General features: G+C 49.8%; 1 protein-coding gene across 1 annotated transcript in view; it reads left to right on the top strand.

Moving 5' to 3' along the window:
• Positions 1-6,303: 6,303 nt before the first annotated feature.
• Positions 6,304-11,363, top strand: part of LOC149372212 (peptide methionine sulfoxide reductase-like) — a 63,371-nt gene continuing 58,311 nt past the window's right edge. Inside the window, exon 1 of the mRNA XM_089566614.1 lies at positions 6,304-6,325. The gene's annotated coding sequence lies outside the window, so the exon portion shown is untranslated. The remainder of the gene's footprint in view (positions 6,326-11,363) is intronic.

Raw genomic sequence — 11,363 nt, 5'->3', positions numbered from 1 at the left:
TGACTGTTCTGTATACTGGCGCTCAAGTGTCGCCGTCATAGTTCGTTCTTGCAATTGCAAATTGTGTTCTGTCACAACTGGCCGGCCTGCAAGTTTGCGCATGGCTGCTTCATCATATTCGAGAATGAAATATTTATGTTGTATTCATGTTGCTTAAAGGTTAAAAAAAATGACGTAAAGGACATTGAAGTAACTTTCCATCAAAACAAAAATGTAACAATATTGAAATATTTCGGTACTGCCTGGGCTACATATATTTTTCTTTGTGCGCTAATATTGCGAATATATTTTGACCTTCGAACTGCAGCTGTGTGCAACAGGCGAATTTTTTAAAAATATTGACTGGAAAAAACAGCGGCACATGGCTGAGCACGAGGCAAAAACACCGCTTCGTTGCCTTTGCTTTTTCGTATGCTGAAACACAAGAAATTTCACATGAAGGCCACCGTTACATCTTTACGTTAAATGCTTTAACTTGCGAGCCACTTGATAAGCCGACTGTTCCGGTTGGAATGTGCCGCCGACATCTGCCAAGCCAGAAGCGGGAGTGTGTGGCCACCTGTCGGCGGTTAACAAAGACTCTGCAAGAGGTTCTGCACAAAGCACTTTCACTCGTGGCTCAATGGTGGCACTGTTGGTGCTCCAACCTCCTGTCAGTTGTTCAGCGAGACTCGGCAAGTGGTTCTGCTCAAGTGTTTTCACCCATGGCTAAATGGTGGAACCCTTGTTGGAGCTTCGGTAAGAGGTTCAGCTCGAGTATTTTCACTATTGATCTCCTGCAAAGGTGCCACTATTGAACCGCGAGTAGAAATACTTGAGCCGGGGTGTTGGCCTCGTCAGGAGGCATGCTTTGTCTGCGTCCTTTTGCCTCTCCCCGGGGGCATATTGTAAATATGGCCGAATAAACATTTCATTTCATTTCATTTCAAAACCGCCCGTCGAGTCTCTCTTTACGACCGAAAGGTGGACACACGCTCCCCCCTCCTGCTTGAGAGAAATCGGAGGTACACTCGAACCGAAACAGTGGGCTTGTCAGGTATCGCGTATGTCAAAACATGTTACATAAAGATATAACTGCGGTCTTCATGAAGAGCTTCTTATGTTTCATCGTGACAAAAGAAAGCGCACTGTTTTTGCCACGTCCTCAGCCATCTGCCGCTGTTTCGGCCGGGCAGTATATTTAATAGATTCGCCTGTTGTACACAGCCGCAGTTCGAAGGTTGAAATATATTTGCAGTATTTGCGCAGAAAGATATACAGGTCACAAAGATATGTACTATGCTGGCAATGCAACCACATTATGGAAACAGCAAACATCCTGCAACCCATGGCTAGCGCAGACACAGAGGAAAATTAAATGGTCTCGAGAAAAGCACCTTAAAGGAGTTCTTAAACTTCACTCTCACTTACTCACTGAGGCTTTGAAAACCGTGTTCATGCGAGGCATCGTTCTTAGCTGGCTTCTGTCAGTAAACCCGTTGTAAGGGTTCGGTAGCGTTCGCGGGGGTCATCGGAACGCGGCTGGGGGTGCTCAAAGCGAAGCGTCTCCTTTCTTGGAACGCGGCCGCTCGCGAACGCGCCGGCAGGTATACGGGTGTCCCCCCACCCGCGGTACTGATTCGCACACGTGCTGGCATGGATGTCTATTTGTGTTTGTTTTTATTTTGTGGTGGAGAGAGAGCTCTACTTTACGGCAGCTGGAGGGCTGGCCAGGCTCTTGAAGAACCAATCATGTTGAGAGCACAATATGATTGGAAGCTACGAAATGTGGGCCGGGCCTTTAGGGCTTTAAAACCGGGCCCCGGAGCTGGAAGCGAGGTTCTGCGCTAAGGTGAGATGCAACGCATCTTCGGCAACGCCGAGTAGGGGCCTCCCCTAGTATTAGCCAGTTCCACCCTTTTTGTTGTTTGTCCTTGTGCCGTTAATTTGTCTCGAGTGTCTAAACTTCTATACGCTGTAAATATCTGTACATAAACCTCAGTTATTGCCTTTCTTTATCCCTGCGTGTCAACACATCTTGAGACCGTCTCTGACGGGGCACCGCTGGTGCAGAGATCAAGCTTCAGTCTTCGAGTTGAAACCAACCGTCTCTGGCGGGGGCACCCCTGGTGCAAAGAAGAAGAAGAACCTGATCTTTACTGGCGCAGTCGACAGGATCCTGCGGCCATCGGAAGACGGCGCAGGAAGAAGACTTGAAGGCAGGGAGAAAGGTGACGACAAGGCGACAGGTCAGCGTTCGTGAACGGACCTGCGGAGACACGGCGGCAAGGACGCAAGGACCACGGCAGTACTCCAGCGACGCGGGGCTGCGTCCGGTCAAGGAAGCAGCGCGTCGGGAACTCGACGATCACTGGCGGCGGACCAGCGGCGTGCGACAGCTCATCGCAGCGTCCGGGGAAAGTGGCGGTGGACCCCGACGCCAAGGAGCTGGCAATGCGGATCGACGCATCGAAACCGTGAGTTTCCTTGGTCGCATTGTTCACGTCCCTGTGTTCGAGCCGATAGGACAGCTGAGGGGTACGGAAGGCGGTATGGAGAGCTATCCAAGCCGGCCCTCACTCGATGTGAGGTACCAAGTGGAATTAGCGAAGGCGCGCTTAGCGTACTTTCAGGCTGAACTTGCGAAAGTGAATAGAGGAAAGGCGCCGCTGAGCGAGGAGAAACCTCAGGATGTTAAGTGCGTCTTGGATGAATTAGAAGCAAAGCGCCAGCAGCTAGCGCTGGAGCTCGCTGAGCTCAAGGCGTCTAGGAAAGCTAGTGAACTGACCAGGGAGAACTGCTCCGAGTCCCGAGAGGTGAGGCAGCCTGTGCTGGAAGACAAAGGATTATGCTTGTCATGCACAGGTCAGGGAAAAAGCAGTGAGGACGCTGAAAGCAATCAGCCGGTATGCGGGAACGCATCTTTCTTAGGAAACGCCGCGAAAGGTTCAGGAAGTGAAAACAGGATTCCTGAAGGACGTGGAAATACCACAGCTTTTCTGCCACCGCGGGCGGCTAGCAAAGAACAGGAGCAGCCCAATTCTAGTGATCTAGGGCCAATCGTGACCAAGGTGTCCGAAAACAAACAGGACAGCGGTGGAATTCCTGTAGGCTCTATGACTAAGATTGTGACCTCTGACGCGGAGCTAGTAACAGCCAGTGAAAATCTGGCGTTGCCACAACCGCACGCTGTGTCGGGTATGGAGCATGAAGTGCCCCGTAGCGTTTCTGGTGGCAAGAGCCCTTCATCCGAGGCAAAGAGCGGAGGTGGGCCTGTTAGGCCGACCGGGCAGAACGCCGCGCAGTTGTTGAACGCACCCGGTGTGTGCCCGACCAGGTCAGTTGAGGACCCGGAAATGAGTGGCGACTTGCCGCAAGGCAAGCCCGGGTCAAGTGACTGTCAGGGAGCTCATGGAGCCTCGGAGTCAGACTATGCCACGGGGCCAGCGGGCGCTGATCAAGCACGGAGCGGCGGTTTCAAAGTTTGCTCGTGCAGTAAAGGTGCAGATGGCCCCGGGCGAGGTGGAGTGGCAGGAGGCAGGTGGGTAGCTTTCACACTGAAAGTCGGCGCGTGGAATAGTACGTTCCGTGCCGCAGTACGCCAGATCAAGTGTAGTAAAACCGGCCTCACTGGTAAGGTTAGACTGAGAAGGAGATATGCCCCTTACGCAGGACACGGCTCGTACTGGCGCGACGGAGCGAGCGTGCCCTCAAGGGCGCTGCGTGGTCAGGGATTTAGACCCATCGAGTACCACGAGGTTTTTGATCCTGGAGGGCACCGGCTTTTCAGTTCACGCCCCGTTGTGGCGCCAGCCTAATGAGTGAGTTACCGTTTAGGCGTTAATTGTGTTACTGACAACACGTGGTGGCTCGAATGGACACAGGGACGCTCGGTGCGACTAAGGAGGCTCACGTGGCCACTTACGGACGTGCGAGTGCTACTGAACGCTCCACTTGAGAGCGTCTGTGTGTGTGTGTGTGTGTGTGCTCGTTCGCGAGCAGGACGCGGGTGTGCATGCAAGTGAACTGAGTAGCCTGTCAACTTGGACTCCGTTTTACGGCGCACAGCAAGCGTGTCACCGCGTGTATTTGAGTGTGCAATTTGCTTGTGTTGTGTTGGTGCCCGTGTGCATTTTTTTTTGTTTTTGGTTTTGTTCGTGCCAGTGTTTGTGTAGCTGCGGTATGTCACCCACAGGGTGGTTTTGTGACCCGTACCGATCCCTTTGTTAGAATTCTAAAAGTGGCATTTGAGCCCTTTGTAGAATCTTGGGAAGGGCGTGTAAGGGTTCGGTAGCGTTCGCGGGGGTCATCGGAACGCGGCTGGGGGTGCTCAAAGCGAAGCGTCTCCTTTCTTGGAACGCGGCCGCTCGCGAACGCGCCGGCAGGTATACGGGTGTCCCCCCACCCGCGGTACTGATTCGCACGCGTGCTGGCACGGATGTCTATTTGTGTTTGTTTTTATTTTGTGGTGGAGAGAGAGCTCTACTTTACGGCAGCTGGAGGGCTGGCCAGGCTCTTGAAGAACCAATCATGTTGAGAGCACAATATGATTGGAAGCTACGAAATGTGGGCCGGGCCTTTAGGGCTTTAAAACCGGGCCCCGGAGCTGGAAGCGAGGTTCTGCGCTAAGGTGAGATGCAACGCATCTTCGGCAACGCCGAGTAGGGGCCTCCCCTAGTATTAGCCAGTTCCACCCTTTTTGTTGTTTGTCCTTGTGCCGTTAATTTGTCTCGAGTGTCTAAACTTCTATACGCTGTAAATATCTGTACATAAACCTCAGTTATTGCCTTTCTTTATCCCTGCGTGTCAACACATCTTGAGACCGTCTCTGACGGGGCACCGCTGGTGCAGAGATCAAGCTTCAGTCTTCGAGTTGAAACCAACCGTCTCTGGCGGGGGCACCCCTGGTGCAAAGAAGAAGAAGAACCTGATCTTTACTCCCGTTAATAAAAAATGTATATGAAGGGTCACCAGATATACTTGAAAGAAATGCAGTACAACGGGCTCAGAAAAGAGCGTGCCGTCCAGTCCTCTTTGCAACATTTACAATTATTAGGAAAATCACTATGTAAAAATTGAGAATTCATTTTGGGAGCGCTTTCGTGTATAGGGCCATGTGTTGACAGTAACGAACATTCATTCTTTTTAACTAATAGATGCTGAATAAAATGCGTGTCATAATTCATGGTGTAGCTAGCTCTCATCAGCATTCTTCAAGTCCACAAAGTTCTAACTTCAGTAATACAGTCCTATATTCCCTGGCTGGGCTATGCCCCAACCACAAGCGATAGATAACTTCAGTACAGTTGTTTAATAGCTCGAATTTGCTCCCTCAAGGAGGCAGTTGGCATTTCTGTGGTACTTTAGCATAGCACTTAGTATGCATTTCTATTGCAAGCACTTTCACATGCACAACTTTCTGCCCAGCGCTGGTTTCTCTTCCAGCGCAAAATTACTGGCCCCCGCGGTGGCTCAGTGGCTATGGTGCTCGGCTGCTGACCCGAATGACGCGGGTTCGATCCCGGCCGCGGCGGTTGAATTTCTTTGGAGGAGAAATTCGAGGCCCGTGTACTGTGCGATGTCAGTGCACGTTAAAGAACCCCAGGTGGTCGAAATTTCCGGAGCCCTCCACTACGGCGTCTCTCATAGCCTGAGTCGCTTTGGGACGTTAAACCCCATAAACCACCCAAACCAAACCGCAAAATTACTGGTAGCTGCGGCTGCGATAGACGCAGGTCCTACGAAGGAAGCGTGTCGACAAGAGCGATAAGAAAAGTGAGCACAATAGCTATATCGAGTTCAACGAACTATCAGATTAACTCGCAGTTAAAGTTCCTACACGCTATTTTATGCGCACCTCACTGTTAAGCACTAAATCAATATTGCTGTAATTCTGCCCCCGCTGACAGGCAGAAGCTTTTCTTGCAAGTGTACATCTCACTCCGCAACTCTGGGCGTTACATCTGCTTTAGTCAAGAGCCGCGATTACCGGCGCAGGAAATCTGGAACGCGAAAATCTTATCGATGCTTATTTACAAGACTCACAAAGGTTATTGATACCTGATAGCAAGAGCGCAACACCGCAAAACAGTGGTTCGACTTGCGAAGGACGAACTCTCTGTAAGTAGGACAAAACACGAAAGAGGAAAAAAGTGCGAACCGCCGTGGGAGTTCTGAGCCGAAACGCCCTTGAAGAGAGAGAGAGAGTTACTGCCGAGGGTGTTGCGTGTCCGCTGTGGCCCGACGTTGCCCCACCGGAACCTAACTTCGCTGTGCACTCGGCTGCGTTTGTGGACCAGCGCGGTGCAAGGGGAAGCCGGCCGCGGAGCCCGTCTAGACACTCGAGGTGCGTACGACCGAGGCATTATATGGGAGCGCTGCTTTCAATGGAGCTTGATCGTGGTGCTCTGAAGAGTACCACATGTTCCTACCGATACCGCCTTCTCTTGGCGTTTATGAAAAGCAGTTTTGATTCATCAACATTGCTCAGTGCATATAATGCTCCGAGCAAACTGCACACCCTTGCTTTGTTGCTCCGTGGTTGTGGTCACGAGGGTGTTATTTATTTATTTACAATACCCCTAAGGACCCTCGTGCGAGAGTATTACATGGGGGGGAGGGGGTATTACATTGCGGTACCTGCAGTTATTTTCTAGTCTCGATTTTTTCCGCATCTCCAAATACGGAACAATAGGCTACTAAACATAGGGGAGGAGACACCAAATTTTAAAGCTCTAAAAAGCCTGTTGTGGAATTCCTATGTATGCAAGGGCACTCACAGCTAGGTGTTGGACACAACAAACGTTTAAAAAATATTTGAATTCGGTTCCAAAGATTACCTGAATGCTCGCTCTCACGATCTAGACCCATCGCTAGCGCCATCAACTCTGACGTCACAAGGTCGCTAGAAAAAGCAAAGTTTTGGTGACGTCATACCAAATACAGTCATGTACGATGAGCGGGGCACAGCCACGTGAGCACAGTTGACGCACCAGCGAGCCGCATTTGCTGATGTGCGAAAGGTGAGCGCGATCTGCGGCGCGCCGTTGCGAACAGCGTCGCAACGTCCGATCGCAGCTCGTCGCCTGCGTCCGGCCTGCTAGACAACGGCGGGCCGCTCGCGGCAAACGCAACGACGGGAAGCGGCAGCCAATGATAGCGTGGAGAGCGTCGGCGTCAGGATGACATACTGCGCAATCCTTGGAGCCGGGAGGCCTGCCAGTCTCCGTGCCGTCCGCCGGCATCTGAAAAACGCGATACCATTGTTTGTTCACGTTCATAGCAAGCCCTGGGGTATATGAATATCAAAAATGCATCGTTTCTGACGATCGTTGGCAAATACCGAGTTTTTGGTGGAAGTGATGACTGCGATGCAAGCAAATTTCATCCTATAGCTGCTTTTGTGCTGCTGCTACCTGGTGCGGTTTGCCTGCCGTTTGCTAGCTCCGTTGCCGAAGGCGTCGTGGAAATCGAACATATCTTTTTTATGGGACGAGTTCACAGTAAAGGGGCGCCGAGCGGAGCACGTTTCTGAGCGCTGGCCAGTCCCGAGGCGCCCTCAGCTTCGGCGTCGATGCGAAACCAGCTGGGCCTAGCGATGACTAGGGCAGTCTGGGACCAGCGCGCAGGTCGTCGCTCGGCGTTGCCGCAGGCAGTGTCGTTGCCGAAAGATCCCCTTTTCGCACAGTCATGCTGTCGTAGCTCGAATCTAGGAAGTATCCTTTCAGGTAGCATGGCTGTTTTGTATTTTCTTGTGCGGACGTGAAGTACGTCGAGCCTGCCGGCCGGTCGGCCAGCCTGGATCCCGTCTGCCGACGTCGTAAAAACGAGCTAAGAATGTTCTTGACATAAATATTAAACCCTGGGACAAGACGTGAAAAAAGTGCCATTTTTGAGGATCGCTGACCAATACTAGCTGCTGGTAGAGGTAACAACTGTGATATGAGCAAATTTCTTGCCACAACCGCCTCGCAGCTGCCGCTGGCCAGACTTTGGGGTCCGGCTCGCCTGCCGCCCGCTAGCTCCGCTGCTGAAGGCGTCGAGAAGATTGACCGTACTATTATTTTATTGTGAGATGATGATGTTGACACTAAAGCTATATGTGAAAAGTAGGCCTTTTATTATAGCGCAGGCGACTTCCGAAGCGCCGGCCGCTTGCGAAACAGGCTATAGGCCTAGCGACGACCACGGCAGCCAGTCAGCAGCAGCGCTCGTCGCCTGGAGGGCCCGCAAGCGGTGCCGTTGCCGAAAGCTCGCAACATAAGCAGGCATGCTTTGTCGCTGCTCGAGTATAGCTGGCAGTTCTGATAACAAGGCGATCTTGTCTTTTCTTGTGATATTTGTACACCATCCCAAGCAGCGCTCAGGCGAAGTGTGACATCGGTTCTGGGAGCAGCTTGGGTAGAGCGGCGTAGCGATGCTTACTGGCATTTTGCAAAGTGTTTCGCATCCTCACGCGAAGGCGTTATTAGCGTGCGAACAAAAAAAAAAAAAGTAGATGTCCTCACTCATTGGAATCAGATCTGTCAGAATCCGAGCTGCTGGGACTAGACGTGCAGTTGTTTGTTTTCATGCGCTGGTCAGCACGTGTGTGAGAAAGCAGACGATGCAGCAGTAGGTGGGTCACAAGTTTTGTGGGGCCACGTGACCAAGAGAAGTAGTTGATCTTACCCCTCTGTGACGTCACTGTCCAACTCGGCGTTCCGAAACCGAAAATCGTTCACCTAAAAATCCGATAATAAATTATTCACTGGGAATATGAATCTTTGAGTGTGTATCATGCTTCCTGGAGCCATAAGACACGTTTGAAACTAAGAACGCGCCAACCACAAGTTTGGTGCCTCCACCTCTTTAACTCATTCCCTTTCTTACGAAGTTATAACGTTTCATTTGAAAAATAGTTGTTTTGTCTTTTTCTTCCATATCAAACAATTCTGGACAAAAGCATCTTTGAACGAGAACGCGTTTATGAGCGCAATTTTTTCGCGTACTGTAAGACTTCACTATAACAATCAATAGATCCGCAGATCTCCCGGCGGCAGGCTCACATTTTTTTTTTGCTGCTAACGTTGTTGCTATCGTCAAACGCGTTTCCAATTGCTTTTCTATGGCCTTTCTTAACTGCTCGATGCGAGCAATGGAAACACTATGAAAGAAAGGTTTTGCCACATATCGGAACACTGGACCATTACCTTCAATATTTCTATGCGAGTACCTAACACTTTTTCAGTATTCAAAATTTTTGTCCAGGGATATTGGGCATGAGTATTGCCGTTTTCGGTATGCGGAGAGTATTAAAACTCGAGGCATTGTATTCCTCTTAGTTTCTGCCAGTTTCTGACTAGTAGCTAATGCGCTGTGTTTTTCTCTGCCACCCGGCCATTACTGCGTGCTACAAGTGGTCAAAAGCTCTCCAAACAATAACTTTTTTTTTCTCTTCTCACCGCCTCCGCCATCGGCATAAAAAAGGCAAAGAAGAACAAAACTCTTGCTGCTGTTATTATTATCATTAATTTTCTGGTAAGAAGTATAGAGTAAAAGTTGCAGTAGTAGTAGTGGTGGTAGTAGTAGTGGTAGTAGTAGTAGCAGTGGTAGTGTTAGTAATAGTATTAGTATTAGTAGTTGTGGTAGTAGTAGTAGTAGTAGTAGTAGTAGTAGTAGTAGTAGTAGTAGTAGTAGTAGTAGTAGTAGTAGTAGTAGTAGTATTCTTTCCCAATCCTCTAACAACCTGTAGTTTCCCTGATAGCCTCAATCGCTTTTTGGGACGTTAAACCCCATAAACCACAAACCCCATGTAACATCTATGACTTGCTTCTCCAGTTAGAAAGTTCAGCATGTCCTGGCTGTTTCTGAACTCAAGTGCATCTCGTACCTCTGGGGCGGCCTCGTGCATTGATAGTTGGATGACCCTACACTGGACAAGAATAACAAGAATATATTCACTTGTTCTGTTAGTGTCCTCTCCGTAAAAAGTCGCGCTTGATTCTTCTTATTGTAATATGTTCTATGATCTCCCTGTCGGGCATACGGCCAGTGCAAATTCCATCCGTGGTGTCATATTTTTTGCTCTTAGCCCTCCGTCCTCAAGCTCCGAGCCCTAGTCTCGGAAACTAAAGTGCACCCCCTCTTTGTGTCTTATGGTTAGCGAACATATATAAATAGGTAGTTACACTGCTGCAATGCCGATACCAACCGAACAACTCGATGGCTTGCAAATAAATACAATATTATAGGGAAGGAAAAGATGGTAGGGTAACAGTGAAACAAAAAGTGCGAACCTCAAAAAATAATCACGGGGAAAACAAAAAGATTTAAAAGCCGACATTGAGCTTTACAGGAAGGCTAAAAGCTAAATCACTAGGAAAAACGCTTTCAACATTTATGAAGGGATAAAACTGGTTTCACGAGGAAGGAAATGGCGCAGTATCTGTCTCACAACTCGGTGGACAGCTGAACCGCGCAGTAAGGGAAGAGATAAAGGAGGGAGAGAGAGAAGAAAGGAAGAAAGTGGTGCCGTAGTGGAAGCCTCCGGGAAAATTTCGACCACGTGGGGATCTTTAACGTGCACTGACATCTCACAGCACACGGGCGCCTTTTGTGTTTCGCCTCCACCGAAACGCGGGCCCTGCGGTCGGATTTGAACGCGGGTACTCCGGCTACTGAGCCGGTGCGCCCGGTGGTAGTAAACCCCCTGTGATAGGAAAGGGAGTTATACTACCGAGCCTTGGGGCGTCTGTCTTCCCATGAGGTGGTGGTGGTGGTGTAACACTTTTATTAAAACAGGCTTTATGTTAGGCGTTTAACTGGATCGTGTTGGTTTGTAGGCTGCGTATTCCTAGCGTGGCTGCTAGCTTCGAAAGGAAAGCTCTTAGTTTAGCGCGCACTTTACACATGTTGTTGCTGCCAAGCCTTCTAGCATGGCATAATGCGTCATATTATCGAAGGCTCCCTTGCGATCTATTGCGGGTACGGCCTTCATCTGTGTCCTTCCGGGGCGTTTTGCGATTTCCTCTTTTAGCTGTAAACGTACTTGAGTAGCGAGGTGCCTTCTGAAACCAAAAATCGTCTTTGGGAAGAATTTATTGGTTTCGAGGAGGCCTTAAAAACATGCGAAGGCAACCCACTGCAATTGCACTGCAAGAAAAGAAAGGCGATTGCAGGGCTTGTCGAATGGCACCAAAACCGGCCTCTCTTACAGCCTCGTGCGGATAAAGATTGGTTATCCGGAAGTGACCGGCGCAGTAACTGTCTCACTACTCTTCCCTTTCACTCTCACGGGAAGGGAGAAAGGTGGGAATAAAAGAATAAATTGACAAAAATGAGCGCTAGTGGAGGGTAAGGAATAATTTCGACCAAGTGGGGACCTTTTATTAACTAGCATTACA

This window comes from Amblyomma mixtum, chromosome 1 (assembly GCF_055824585.1).
Source record: "Amblyomma mixtum isolate Tamu chromosome 1, ASM5582458v1, whole genome shotgun sequence".
Lineage (NCBI taxonomy): Eukaryota > Metazoa > Arthropoda > Arachnida > Ixodida > Ixodidae > Amblyomma > Amblyomma mixtum.
This window is presented reverse-complemented; position numbering and strand designations above follow the sequence as displayed.